We start from the raw sequence: 13,234 nt of genomic DNA, 5'->3' as shown, positions 1-13,234 counted from the left end.
CTCTATCCCAGCATCCTTCATCACTAGACCATAGCCTCAAGCACCACATCCACTCTCCTTTTAAACACCGAGTCCATGGTCACAAACAGCAGAAGTTGTCCTCTTACTGATTAATTTTTTATAAGTGTTGTGAATGATGCAAAATAAATAATCAATATTTGCTATGTGGATTTTTATACACACAGGGAGCAGGCAACCTAGGACACCTAAGAGACAACTAGCAAATATAAAGGCTTTAAACTTAAAACTGGGAAGAGGTTCTTAGTTTGAATTATAGTGCTTCCCTACCAGGGCACTTGAGAGGCTCCTTTCTGCTGCATCTTTCTGTTGAATCTAGTTCCAGAATTTCTTAGAGAGGGCCTCAGAATATTTACTCACAAAATAATATCAGGCAGTGCCCAAGTACTTGAAGATGTTGAGTTTCTGGAACATGTCCAGAGAAGGGCAACAAAGCTGGTGAGGGGCCTGGAGCACAAATCCTATGAGGAGAGGTTGAGGGAGCTGGGCCTGTTTAGCCTGGAGAAGAGGAGGCTCAGGGGTGATCTTATTACTGTCTACAACTACCTGAAGGGGCATTGTAGCCAGGTGGGGGGTGACCTCTTCTCCCAGGCAACCAGCAACAGAACAAGGGGACACAGTCTCAAGTTGTGCCAGGGTAGGTCTAGGCTGGATGTTAGGAAGAAGCTCTTCACAGAGAGAGTGATTTCCCATTGGAATGGGCTGCCCAGGGAGGTGGTGGAGGCACCGTCCCTGGGGGTCTTCAAGCAAAGCCTGGCTGAGGCACTTAGTGCCATGGTCTGGTTGACTGGCTAGGGCTGGGTGATAGGTTGGACTGGATGAGCTTGGAGGTCTCTTCCAACCTGCTTGATTCTATGATTCTATGATTCTAAGGGAGTTCTGTCAGTGTCTTGGAAGTCATTGCAGGCAAAAGCAGAGCATGATGTGGCAGGGCAGAGCAGGCAAAGGTCATCAGGCATGTGGCAAAAGCCTATTTATTGTTTGCCTGAACATGTGGCCTCTTTGGCCACAGACATTCACTGATCAGAATGCCAAACCCGACCTTATTAGATGAAGTCAGGAGCTTGCTTTCCCTTACTTGGGATGGACAAGTTTGGGCTAGTCATGGACCTTCAAAGTGGGTGTCTCCAAGGCTTTTGTCTTCTCCCTGCACTCTGCTTCCCAACCCCACTCCTGCAGCAGAGGGAAGGGGACCGTGGGGTCATGAGGGTTGGTCTCTTCTGCCAGGCAAGCAGCCACTGAACAAGGGGACACAGTCTTAAGTTGTGCAGGGAGAAATATAGGCTGGATGTTAGGAGGAAGTTGTTGGCAGAGAGAGTGATTGGCATTGGAATGGGCTGCCCAGGGAGGTGGTGGAGTCGCCGTCCCTGGAGGTGTTGAAGCAAAGCCTGGCTGGGGCACTTAGTGCCATGGTCTGGTTGATTGTCTAGGGATGGATACTAGGTTGCACTGGATGAGCTTGGAGGTCTCTGCCAACCTGCTTGGTTCTATGATTCTATGATTCTATGCCTGGGCAAGCCAGGACATGGATCTTCCATGGCAATAAGATAATCACAGCCATTTTTGCCACTTCAGCTGCAGCCCCCACGTGTACAAATCGCCTCAGCAATCCTTAAGAAATATATGTGCATAAATCAGATTCCAAAGACATTCAAGTTCATCCATCTTGGGCAGCTTCACAGCCCCACACAAGGACCTCACCACTCCTCCTTCTTTGTTTTCCATATTTCTGACAGCACAGGAGGAGCCCTGAAGTTTCCAGCGAGCTGATTTACTTTGTTTCCAGCTATATTTCAAGCTGCTTGATGTCTGCAGATGGTTTTACAGTCTAAGCTAAGGTTGTCAGAGAAATGTAAGTCATTAATGATTTGACCAAAATTTAAAAGCCACTAAATCAGGAGGCAGTGTGTTCTGTTGGCATGGCCTATAATATAGATGAGGATTTTTATGATGGGAGGAATAACTTCACTGGAGTCTGTCCTCCAGTGCTGAGTTCTATCCCAAATGTGGGATGTGAGAGGAGTAAACAGTCTTTAGATGTGCAGAAACCAGAATCATAATCATAGGATCAACCAGGTTGGAAGAGACCTCCAAGATCATCCAGGCCAACCTAGCACCCAGCCCTGGCCAATCAACCAGACCATGGCACTAAGTGCCCCAGCCAGGCTTGGCTTCAACACCTCCAGGGACAGCAACTCCACCACCTCCCTGGGCAGCCCATTCCAATGCCAATCACTCTCTCTGACAACAACTTCCTCCTAACATCCAGCCTAGACCTCCCCTGGCACACCTTGAGACTGTGTCCCCTTGTTCTGTTGGTGGTTGCATGGCAGCAGAGCCCAACCCCACCTGGCTACAGCCTCCCTTCAGGTAGTTGTTGAGAGCAGTGAGGTCCCCCGTGAGCCTCCTCTTCCTCACACTACCCATCCCCAGCTCCCTCAGTTGCTCTTCATAAGATTTATTCTCTAGGTCCTTCCCCAGCTTTGTTGCCCTCCTCTGGACTCGCTCCAGCACTTCCACATCTCTCTTATATTGCAGTGCCCAAAACTGAACACAATACTTGAGGTGTGCCCTCACCAAAGCTGAGTCCAAGGGGACAATCACCTCCCTGTTCCTGCTGGCCACAGCATTTTTTGGTGGGGGTTGTTATGACCCAAACAGATGATCTCTGAGGTCCTTTCTAAACTAATCCATTCTATGACTCTACAATTTTGTTCTTTGCTATAAAAAAAAAAAATATATGTATTGTCAGGCTAAAGGAGGACCAGAGAAAGTTCACCAAGATGATCCAAGGATTGGGAAGATGCTGTATGACAGAAGGCTGAGAGAATGGGGTTTGTTCAGCCTTGAGAAAAGAAGGCTCAGAGCTGACATTATCAGCACGTTCCAGTATTTCAAGGGTGGCAACAAAGAAGATGGGGACTCCCTTCTTAAAGGAGTCACAGAGAAAAGATGAGGGGTGGTGGGGCCAAGTTACCCTAGAGGAGATGATGAGTGGACACAGGAGGAACATTTTTCACAAGGGCAATCAGACATTGCAGTAATCACAGAGTCACAGAACATTAGAGGTTGAAAGGGACCTCCAGAGATCATCCAGTCCAACCTCCCTGCCAAGGCAGGATCCCCTAGGGTAGTTCACACAGGAGTGCACCCAGGCAGGTTTGGAAAGTCTGCAGAGAAGGAGACTCCACAGCCTCTCTGGGCAGCCTGCTCCAGGGCTCTGGCACCCTCACTGCAAAGAAGTTTCTCCTGATGTTCAGCTGCAACCTTCTCTGTTCCAGTTTGTAGCTGCTGCTCCTTGGCTTATTTCTGCTGACCACTGAAGAGATTGGCCTTAGGCACTGGACCTTCAGCCCTCAGACATTCATAGACATTGATCAGATCTCCTCTCAGCTTTCACTTCTCCAGACTGAACAGCCCCAGGGCTCTCTGTCTCTCTTTGTAGGGGAGATGCTCAAGACCCCCTCTCATCCTCATGGCTCTCTGCTGGACTGGGGAGCCCAAAACTGGACACAGTAATCCAGGTGTGATCTCAGCAGGGCAGAGAGGGAGAAGAACCTCCCTAGCCCTGCTGGCCACACTTTTCCTGATGTCCCCTAGGCTGCCATTGGCTGTCTTGGCCACAAGGCCCATTGCTGGCCCACGCAGAACTTGCTGTCCAAAGAAGTGGTGTGGAGTCCTCCTCGTTGGGCGCTTTTAATATCCACCTGGACAGTCTGTTGGGCCAGCTTGTCTAGACTGTGCTTTTTGCCCAGAAAGATTGGACCAGATGATCCTTCAGGTTCTTTCCAACCTGGGTTCTCTGAGCCTGTGATATATTTTTGCAGGTACATGTGCAGATAAACCACACATCTACCTGCACATCTGTACACACACACACACACATACACACGCATGCCTGCCACCCAGATATGCAGACAGATATTGCTCTGGTGCCTTCCAAAAAGAAAGCAGAATATGTGATTTAAAAAGAAATAAACAAAGCCAACATGTCCAGTCAAGGATTTGTTTTAAGCAGAAACCCTAGCTGCCATTAAAATGTAAAAATGACATTTTAATTTTGTTTTCACACTACAAAGAGAAGCTTTTCCTTTGCACCTGTGGAATCTTTCAACGTCTCCAGGCATGTTTTAAAAGCTCATCCTCCTGGTAAAGATTTAATCTCTCAAAGTGGTATAAATAATGTAGACATAGCCTTAGGTGTCACTTCTTCCCCTTGCGGGTTGGAAAATAACAGAAGGATCACTCTGCTGCATTCTCAGCTGGTGCTCTGGTGTGGCAGCCACAAGGATCCTGCACTGCCCTTGAGTTATGGCCATCTAACCATGCTAATTTCTAAGCTCCAACCCCACATCTCCAAACCATCAGCCTTCTGACCAAGAGAAAAACATAAGCAGCCAAAAAAAGGGAGCCCAAGAGAGTTGCATACCTACCTCTGAAGTTTTTTCTTTCCTAGTAATTAACAAGAAAACCCCCCAAACCCAACTCTACTCAGCAGAGGTTTGTTGATTTATGTTTGACAGATGACAGACTGCTTGATGAATGTCTCCTGAAAGCTAAAGCTCTAAGACAAAGCCACCTCAGTCTGGGTAAGATTTAAGTCAGAAGAGCTACACTGTGCAACATGAAACCTGCTTCAGAATTCAGAAATATTCATGTTTTGCCAAAAGTCTCTTTTCAGGACAGGCTCCAGCAGAGCAGCCAAGGCTGTTGTGATGTGTCTGCACCAGAGGGAGTTCACAGACCCTGTCAGCTCCTCTTGGTCTTTGAGACATGATCCATCAGGAGAGAAAAAAAAAAACAAACTCCAAAGCCTTCCTTCCCATTTTCATTAACTATCTGTAGTTTGTGTCATGAGAGCTTTGCCTGAATGTTAATGTATTGTGAATTCACATTAATTTAACAGGGCTAAATTCAATCACTTCCTGCAGTGCTGTATTAACCATAAGACTCAGACCCAGAAAGGTGTTTTCTACTATAGACATAATGACTGAGAAGGAAGATAGTTTATGGGTGAGTGTTTGACAGGATCAAAGAAGGGTTTGGGTTGGAAGGACCTCCAGAGGTCCTCTAGTCCAACCCCCCTGCAGTCAGCAGGGGCATCCTCCTCTAGATCAGACTGCCCAGAGGCTTGCTGAGCTGGACCTGGAACATATCCCAGCATAGAGTCTCGACTAGGTGACCTGTTCCAATTTAAACCTTCATGTAAAGAACTTGTTGCTAACATCCAATCTAAATCTCTTCTCATTTCCAACCATTACCTCCCGCCCTACCACTGCAGACCTTTGTAAGCAGTCCCTCTGCAGTCTTCTTTTGGTCTCCCTCAGGTACTGGAAGGCTGTTTATTAGGTCTCCCTGGAGCCTTCTCTTCTCCAGGCTGAACAAGCAGCATTTTGCTTTGCTGAGAATTGGCAGGTTTGTGTCTGTGCTTGGGAGGGGATAGTCTCTGTCATACAGCCCAGGCAGAGAAAAGAGAAGCCTTCAAAGGAGGGTGAGATGCCATTGGAATGGGCTGCCCAGGGAAGTGATGGAGTCACCATCCCTGGAGGTGTTCAAGAAAAGCCTGGATGAGGCACTGGTAGGGAGTAGCTGAAGATGAGGCAGCAGTGTGCCCAGATGGGCAGCAGAGCCAATGGCATCCTGGGCTGGCTCAGGAGCAGTGTGGCCAGCAGGACAAGGGAGGTTCTTCTGCCCCTGTGCTCAGCACTGCTCAGGCCACACATTGAGTGCTGTGTCCAGTTCTGGGCTCCTCAATGCAAGAGAGATGTTGAGGTGCTGGAAGGTGTCCAGAGGAGGACAACAAAGCTGGTGAGGGGCCTGGAGCAGAGCCCTGTGAGGAGAGGCTGAGGGAGCTGGGGGTGTGCAGCCTGCAGCAGAGGAGGCTCAGGGCAGAGCTCATTGCTGTCTGCAGCTACCTGAAGGGAGGCTGCAGCCAGGTGGGGTTGGGCTCTTCTGCCAGGCAAGCAGCAACAGAATAAGAGGACAGAGTCTGAAGCTGTGCCAGGGGAGGTCTAGGCTGGATGTTGTTAGGAAGTTGTTGCCAGAGAGAGTGATTGGCATTGGAATGGGCTGCCCAGGGAGGTGGTGGAGTGGCTGTGGCTGGAGGTGTTGAAGCAAAGCCTGGCTGGGACACTTAGTGCCATGGTCTGGTTGATTGGCCAGGGCTGGGTGCTAGATTGGACTGACTGATCTTGGAGGTCTCTTCCAACCTGCTTGATTCTGTGATTCATAAATTGGTTAGGGTTGAAAGGCACCTTGAAGACCATCTGGTTTCAACCCCCCCTGCCCCAAACAAGGACATATCCCACAATATATGCAGCTGCAACTTCTATCCTCGTGTGAAATGGTCCACATCTGACTTTGGTGTGTGAGCAGTGCAGTGTCAAATGTGCACAAATGCTCCATTGGAACGGAGGTGTGAGTGATCAGAATGCCCTAAAGATGAAGAAATGAGCCAAGGCACAGCACAGTGTTGCCATCATCCATTCAGCAGGTGCTTCTTTGTCTCTTTAAGGGTCTCAAATCTTTGAAAGCTTTCAGCTGGATAAGTGCTGGTGTAGAAAGGGTAAAGGAAAAGAGGAAATCAAGCCCAGTCTTTTTTCTCCTCCCAGAACTATGCATGAGAAAGAAAACAACTGTTCTGCAGCTTATTGGGTGCATTTGTTACTGAGGGACATGGCACAGCTGGAGGTGTGGAGAAACATTACCTTCTGTCTTGGTGTGTCACTTCCCTATGATGCCCTGCTGTGAAAGGAAAGCAGAATAAGAGTGGAGAGGCAATTCCACTGGGTGAACAGCCAGAAGTCTAATGCAGTGGGACCTAGTGGATAGTGACAGCCTTCAACTCTGGTCCTTTGTGCTGCTGAAGAACTGCCCTGTCCCACCTGGGCATGCAATGTGACCCTCTCTACACTCCTGGCATTGCACAGCAGCATTTGTGTCTGTAGAGTAAATGGGTTAAGCTTATTGCAGACCTTGCTGATCTTCACTGTGCTATCAGCAAGGGGAACTTGAAAGATTGCTTTACCAGCCAGGTGAAAATCCAGAGTGAGGAATATTTCGAGGATGGCACCAGGCTGAGTGGTGCTGTCAATATGCTAGAAAAATGGAATGTTACCCAAAAGGACTATGTGCTGGGCTGCAGGGCAAGGGAGGAGAGTCTGCCCCTTGGCTCTGCTCTCCGCAGACCCCACCTGGAGTCCTGTGTGCAGTTCTGGAGCCCCCAACACAAGGACATGGAACTGTTTGAGCCAGTCCCGAGGAGGCTGTGATGATGCTCAGAGAACTGCAGCAGCTATGCTATGAAGACAGGCTGAGAGAGTTGAGGCTCTGCAGCCTGGAGAAGAGAAGGCTTTCAGGAGACCTTGGAGTATCTCAAGTGGGCTACAGGAAGGACAGGGAGGGACTATATACAAGGTCCTGTAATGACAGGATGAGGAGAAATGGGTTTAAACTGGCAGAGGGGAGATTAAATCTGGATTCTAGGAAAGGATTCTTTGCAGTGAGGGTGGTGAGACACTGACACAGGTTGCCCAGGGAGGTTGTGGAGGACAGAAGCATAGAATGTGATCTTTGATCACATTCTGTCATTCTCCACAACCTCCCTGGAGGTGTTTGAGGCCAGGTTGGATGGGGCCTTGAGCAACCTGTTCTAGTGGGAGGTGTCCCTGCCTATGGCAGGGGCTTGGAACTGGATGAGTTTTGAGGTCACTTCCTACCTAAAGCATCCTATGGTTGTAGACAAGATGGAGAAGCAAGCCCAGGTGAAGCTTGTGAGCTTGTTGATGATCCTAGACAAGATGGAGGAGCAAGCCCAGGTGAAGCTTGTGAGCTTGTTGATGATCTTGGACAAGATGGAGGAGCAAGCCCAGGTGAAGCTTGTGAGCTCTAACGAGACTAAGTGCAGGGTCCTGCACCTGCGTCAGAGCAATCCTCATTTTAAGTCCAGGCTGGCGTGGGGTTAAGGTGTTAGAAAGCAGCTCTGCAGAAAGCACTTAGGAGTTCTGGTGGATGAGAAGATGGATTTGTGTCAGCAGTGTACACTTTCAGCCCAAAATGGGGGCTGACATCCTGGGATTGCTTCTCCGTCTTGTCTGGAATCATCAAAAGAAGCATGGCCAGAAGCTAGAGAGAGGGAACTGTGCAGCTTTGCTCTGGTAAGTCCTCCCTTGGGGCTCTTGCATCTAGCTCTGGGGCTCTCAACACAAGAAGGACAAAGACCTAAGGGAATGGCTCCATGGGAGGGCCATGAAAATGGTCTGGGGGTTGAAGCAGCTCTGCTGTGAGGGCAGGCTGGGAGAATGTTCTGGGGAGACCTAATAGCAGCCTTCCAGTACCTGAAGGGGGGCTGTGAGAAGGCTGCAGAGAGGTTGTTTACAAAGGTGTATAGTGACAGACTAAGTGGTTTGGCATTAGAGAGGGGATATAGATGTTGAGAAAAAGTTCTGCACTGTGAAGGTGGTGGAACACTGCAGCAGGTTGCCCAGGCCAGTAGTTGAGGTGCCATCCCTGGAGGTACTCAAGGTCAGGAGTGAGAAGGGTCTGAGCAATCTGATCGAACAGGGGATGTCAAAGTCTGGATGAGACACTTAGTAGCATGGTCTAGTTCATTGGCTGGGGCTGGGTGCTAGGTTGGACTGGATGAGCTTGGAGGTTTCTTCCAAGCTGCATGATTGTATGTCCGTGCTGACCGCAGGATGACCTTTGGGGGTCCTTTCTAACCTGAACCATTCTATGAGCCTATGATTTGCTAGATGCTGTGGGAGAGTTGGAAGTATCTGCAAGCATTCGTGTGAAAGGTTGGGTGTTTGTGGAGAGTTAAGGCATAGCAGGATAGTGATTTGCATTGGAATGGGCTGCCCGGGGAGGTGGTGGAGTCCCCATCCCTGGAGGCGTTTGAAAGAGGACTGGATGAGGCACTTAGTGCCGTGGTTGGGTTAATTAGAAGGCGTTAGTTTGGACTCAATCTTGAAGGTCTTTTCCAGCCTGGTTAATTCCGTGATTTAAATAGTTTACCTTGATTTTACAAAGCTAAGGTCAGCAATATTTGCGGGGATGGAAACCCTGCTCATCTCCAGTGCTTCTCCTGGCATGAAATGAGTCCTTTAAGGCTGTGAAGTGCATGAAAGTTGATTCTTTCAGCTCTGATGGATTTATCTAATCATACCACTAACCTATCTCAGCTCTGCTTGTGAAAATTGATTTTAACATGGCTCCTGCATTTTAGTGGGGACAATGAGGTTGAGAAGTTCACAAGTTCCTGTGTTACCATGAGGCATTTCCAGAATGGAAGCTCATGCTGGCTCCAGACTTTGCATGCATTTTAGCTACTGACTCTATGGAGATAAAAGACTTTCATAACCCTCTGAAGTAATCCCTGCTAAACCTTCTAATGCCTGTGAAGTTCTCTAATTCCTGGAGACTTCTTTAACCCCTTTTTGGTTTTGTATTGCAAGGATTGAGTTTTGGAGAGGGAGGCATTTGAATACTTGGGTGGTGGGGGGGAGGGGGGGGGGGGGAAAACTCAGCTATATTCAGTTTCAGGTACAAAAAATTAATTAGCCAAAGAATTTGAGTGTTAGTACTGGCAAATCATACTGCATTGGCTTTCCTGTGGGAAAGGGGGAAGTTCAATTAAAACAAAAAGCCTGTGTTGAAGAGACTCTCCAAATTGTTTCCATCTCAGTTTTGAGATAGGTGACAAAATGAAGAGGGAGGTTCAGGTTTTGCATCTGAAGCGAGTTCAACTGTACCAGTGTGCAGAACAGAAACAGAGTCAGGCCCGAAGGACTGCTGATATAAAAACTAAAAGGATGGAAAAAGAGGAGGAGGCTCAGGGCAGACCTCATTGCTGTATACAGCTACCTGAAGGGAAGTTGTAGCCAGGTGAGGTTGATCTCTTCTGCCAGGCAAGCAGCAACAGAGCAAGGGGACAAAGTCTCAAGCTGTGACAGGGGCTGGATGCTAGGAAGAAGTTTTTGTCAGAGAGAGTGATTGGCATTGGAATGGGCTGCCCAGGGAGGTGGTGGAGTTGCTGTGCCTGCAGTACTTCAAAAAAGCCTGGCTGGGGCACTTAGTGCCATGATCTGGTTGATTGTCTAGGGCTGGGTGCTGTTTTGGCCTGGATGAGCTTGGAAGTCTCTTCCAACCTGCTTGATTTATTCTGTGATTCTAAATGAGCATTCCATTGTCACTGCTTTGCAGACACAATCTCTCTGCAGTGTGATATTCCTCCACACAGCTGGCAGCTGTGGTGTTGAGTGCTGCAGATGGAGGAGACCACTGCCACCACCTAAACATCTTCTTTTGCCAAAGCCACTCTTTGAAGGAGTCTCACATAACCAAATGTACACCAAAAATCAGACAGAATCAAAGTCTAAATTCCTCCTCCCCCTTCTCTTTCCCATAAAGGAATTTGATCTCTTTGGAGCTTGAAGATATGGAGAGGAAGTCATAGAATCATAGAACGGTTTAGGTGGGAAGGGACCTCAAAGCTCATCTAGTTCCAACTCCCCACCATAGGCAGGGACACCAAGTGATTGTTTCCTTTTACTGAGAAGGCTGAAAAGCCAAGTTCCACTTGCAAGTACCTAGCAAAAAAAGATGCTTGGAGTCAGTATTTAGCACTGTGGTTTGCATAATACAACATTTAATATAGAATTGCTGTTAAGAATACTCTCTACCAAGAACAAATCACTCCTAAATGAAAGCCTCCTCTTGAGATGAAATCTCTTTTATCTGACAAACTCCTGAATCAAGCAATTCTTGGATGCTGAAAGATCACAACAGAGCTGGAACAAAAGAGAGAAGTCTACTGACTGTGAAAAAGAAAATCATTCAAATGTGTCTGGCAAAGGGTATTCCAGGTTGGCTGTCTTCAGCAATTTTACTTCATCATTCAGGCTCCTGTCATCCTTGGGAGGAAACAAAAGTCCTCAGTCTTGCAATGAAAGTCTTCAGACTTCAGGCATGGGGTACAGCTAATTGGCTCAGCTCTCCTTTGCATAAGGACAGGAAACTGGTATGGAATGAATCGTAGAATGGTGGGAGTGGGACAAAACTTCTGGAGAACGTCCAGTTCTGGGCCCCTCAGTTCAGGAGAGATGTTGGGGTACTAGGACATGTCCACAGAAGGGCAACAAAGCTGGTGAGGGGCCTGGAGCACAGCCCTGTGAGGAGAGGCTGAGGGAGCTGGGGATGTGCAGCCTGCAGAAGAGGAGGCTCAGGGCAGACCTCATTGCTGTCTACAACTACCTGAAGGGAGGCTGTAGCCAGGTGGGGTTGGGCTCTTCTGCCAGGCAGCCAGCAACATGAGGGGATACAGTCTCAAGCTGTGGTGGGGGAGGTCTAGGCTGGGTGTTAGGAGGAAGTTGTTGTCAGAGAGAGTGATTGGCATTGGAATGGGCTGCCCAGGGAGGTGGTGGAGTCACTGTCCCTGGAGGTGTTGAAGCAAAGCCTGGCTGGGGCACTTAGTGCTATGGTCTGGTTGATTGTCTATGGCTGGGTACTAGGTTAGTCTGGATGAGATTGGAGGTCTCTGCCATCTTGATGCCTCATGCAGGCTTTGCTTGAACACCTCCAGGGACAGCAACTCCACCTCCCTGGGCAGCCCATTCCAATGCCAATCACTCTCTCTGACAACAACTTCCTCCTAACATCCAGCCTAGACCTCCCCCACCACAACTTGAGACTGTGTCCCCCTGTTCTATTGCTGCTTGCCTGGCAGAAGAGATCAACCCCACCTGGCTACAGCCTCCCTTCAGGTAGTTGTAGACAGCAATGAGGTCTGCCCTGAACCTCTCTTTCTACTAAGAGCTGGAGCTCTTAGAAGTCTTAGTAAAGAAGAAATTAGGTGTGTGGCCTGGCTAACTCTCCTACCCCCAGCAGCTTTCAGAAATCTGTGGAGATATCCAGGCCCTCTATATTGAGCTGAAACCTTCACAGCTCACAGTCACATTTAAATCTTGTTCCTCGTTTTGTGGGAAGGAATTATTCAGCTCTCTCCTGCACTCCCTCTAGTGTTTAACATCCTGTGTGGCTGAAAATAGAAAACAAACAGGGATTTGCCTTCTTCCAATCCCAGTGAAAGAGCAAATGCCATCTTTCCTTTTCTTCTTGCTAAAGCTTCTTTGGGATATGCTCCTGTGAGGCTTGCAAACCCTGTCAGAGCCAGCAGCAAATCTTAGAATCAAGCAGGTTGGAAGAGACCTCCAAGCTCATCCAGCCCAACCTAGCACCCGGCCCTGGCCAATGAACCAGACCATGGCACTAAGTGCCTCATACAGGCTTTGCTTCAACACCTCCAGGGACAGCGACTCCACCACCTCCCTGGGCAGCCCATTCCAATGCCAATCACTCTCTGTCCGGATGTACTTGGAAAAGACATCAGGGTTAAGCTGAGCTTTAAACATAGAATGGTTTCAAAACTTGCTAAACACAAACTAAGAGCAGAGTTTGGGGTGGGGGGGGGAGCAAAAAGCCTTTGCTGTCAGTCAGTTTCTCATAATTAGGCATAATTATTGGTATTTAAATGAATCTTTTGTTCAAGCATGTATTTGTTGCAGCTCCTTGCAGTTGCAATTAAAGAGGCACTGGCAAGAAAGACCTGGGTGAAAGCAACTGGGATGATGATTTTGACTTCTCTCTGGGTTTTTTTTTTTCCCCCTTCCCTCCTTAGTTACATAAAACTCTGAAAGGCTTTTACAAATTGCTGCTGTGTGGGAGGCAGCTTGCTGCAAAGCTGTCACTTGGAAACTTTATCAATCAGAAGACAGGAGCGGTTTTAATTATGCAGATTTGCCAAGCAAAATAACTTTTTTGCTTCTTCCCCCTCCCCTCTTCTTCCTTTCTCTTGCCTGAAAATGTAGAACAGAGTCAGGTGAGATCTGGAACAATCTGAAAGGTTTCTTTTCTTTTGGGGAAGAGTTTGTTAGGCTTAATTGAAATAGCTTGGAAAAAAGCTTCTTCTGAAGTATAGGAGGCTTGAAGTGGTTTGATTTTAATCCTTTAGCAAAGAAAAAGCTTTTCCTCTCCTTGTGTATCGTGCAGATTGTCACTTAGTTGTTGTCATGTCCACTTTGGTGTATCCCTGTGGTAAAGATATCCACTCTCTGTATTTTCATGACCTGATTTAGGAGCTTTGAGCCCTAAAACTCTGTGGTATTATTGAATCTTCTGTCAGTCAACATGCGGCGAATGCTGCTGCCTTTGCCAAGCG

At 48.1% G+C, this 13,234-nt stretch overlaps 1 long non-coding RNA gene across 1 annotated transcript in view; it reads left to right on the top strand.

Annotated features, from left to right (window-relative positions):
* Positions 1-8,013: 8,013 nt before the first annotated feature.
* LOC135187522 (uncharacterized) overlaps positions 8,014-13,234 on the top strand; it is a 45,708-nt gene continuing 40,487 nt past the window's right edge. The window contains exon 1 of the long non-coding RNA XR_010307358.1: positions 8,014-8,174. This is a non-coding gene — a long non-coding RNA (uncharacterized LOC135187522). The remainder of the gene's footprint in view (positions 8,175-13,234) is intronic.

Source organism: Pogoniulus pusillus, chromosome 2 (assembly GCF_015220805.1).
Source record: "Pogoniulus pusillus isolate bPogPus1 chromosome 2, bPogPus1.pri, whole genome shotgun sequence".
NCBI lineage: Eukaryota > Metazoa > Chordata > Aves > Piciformes > Lybiidae > Pogoniulus > Pogoniulus pusillus.
Note: the sequence above shows the minus strand (reverse complement) of the source record. Positions and strands in the feature narration are given on the sequence as shown.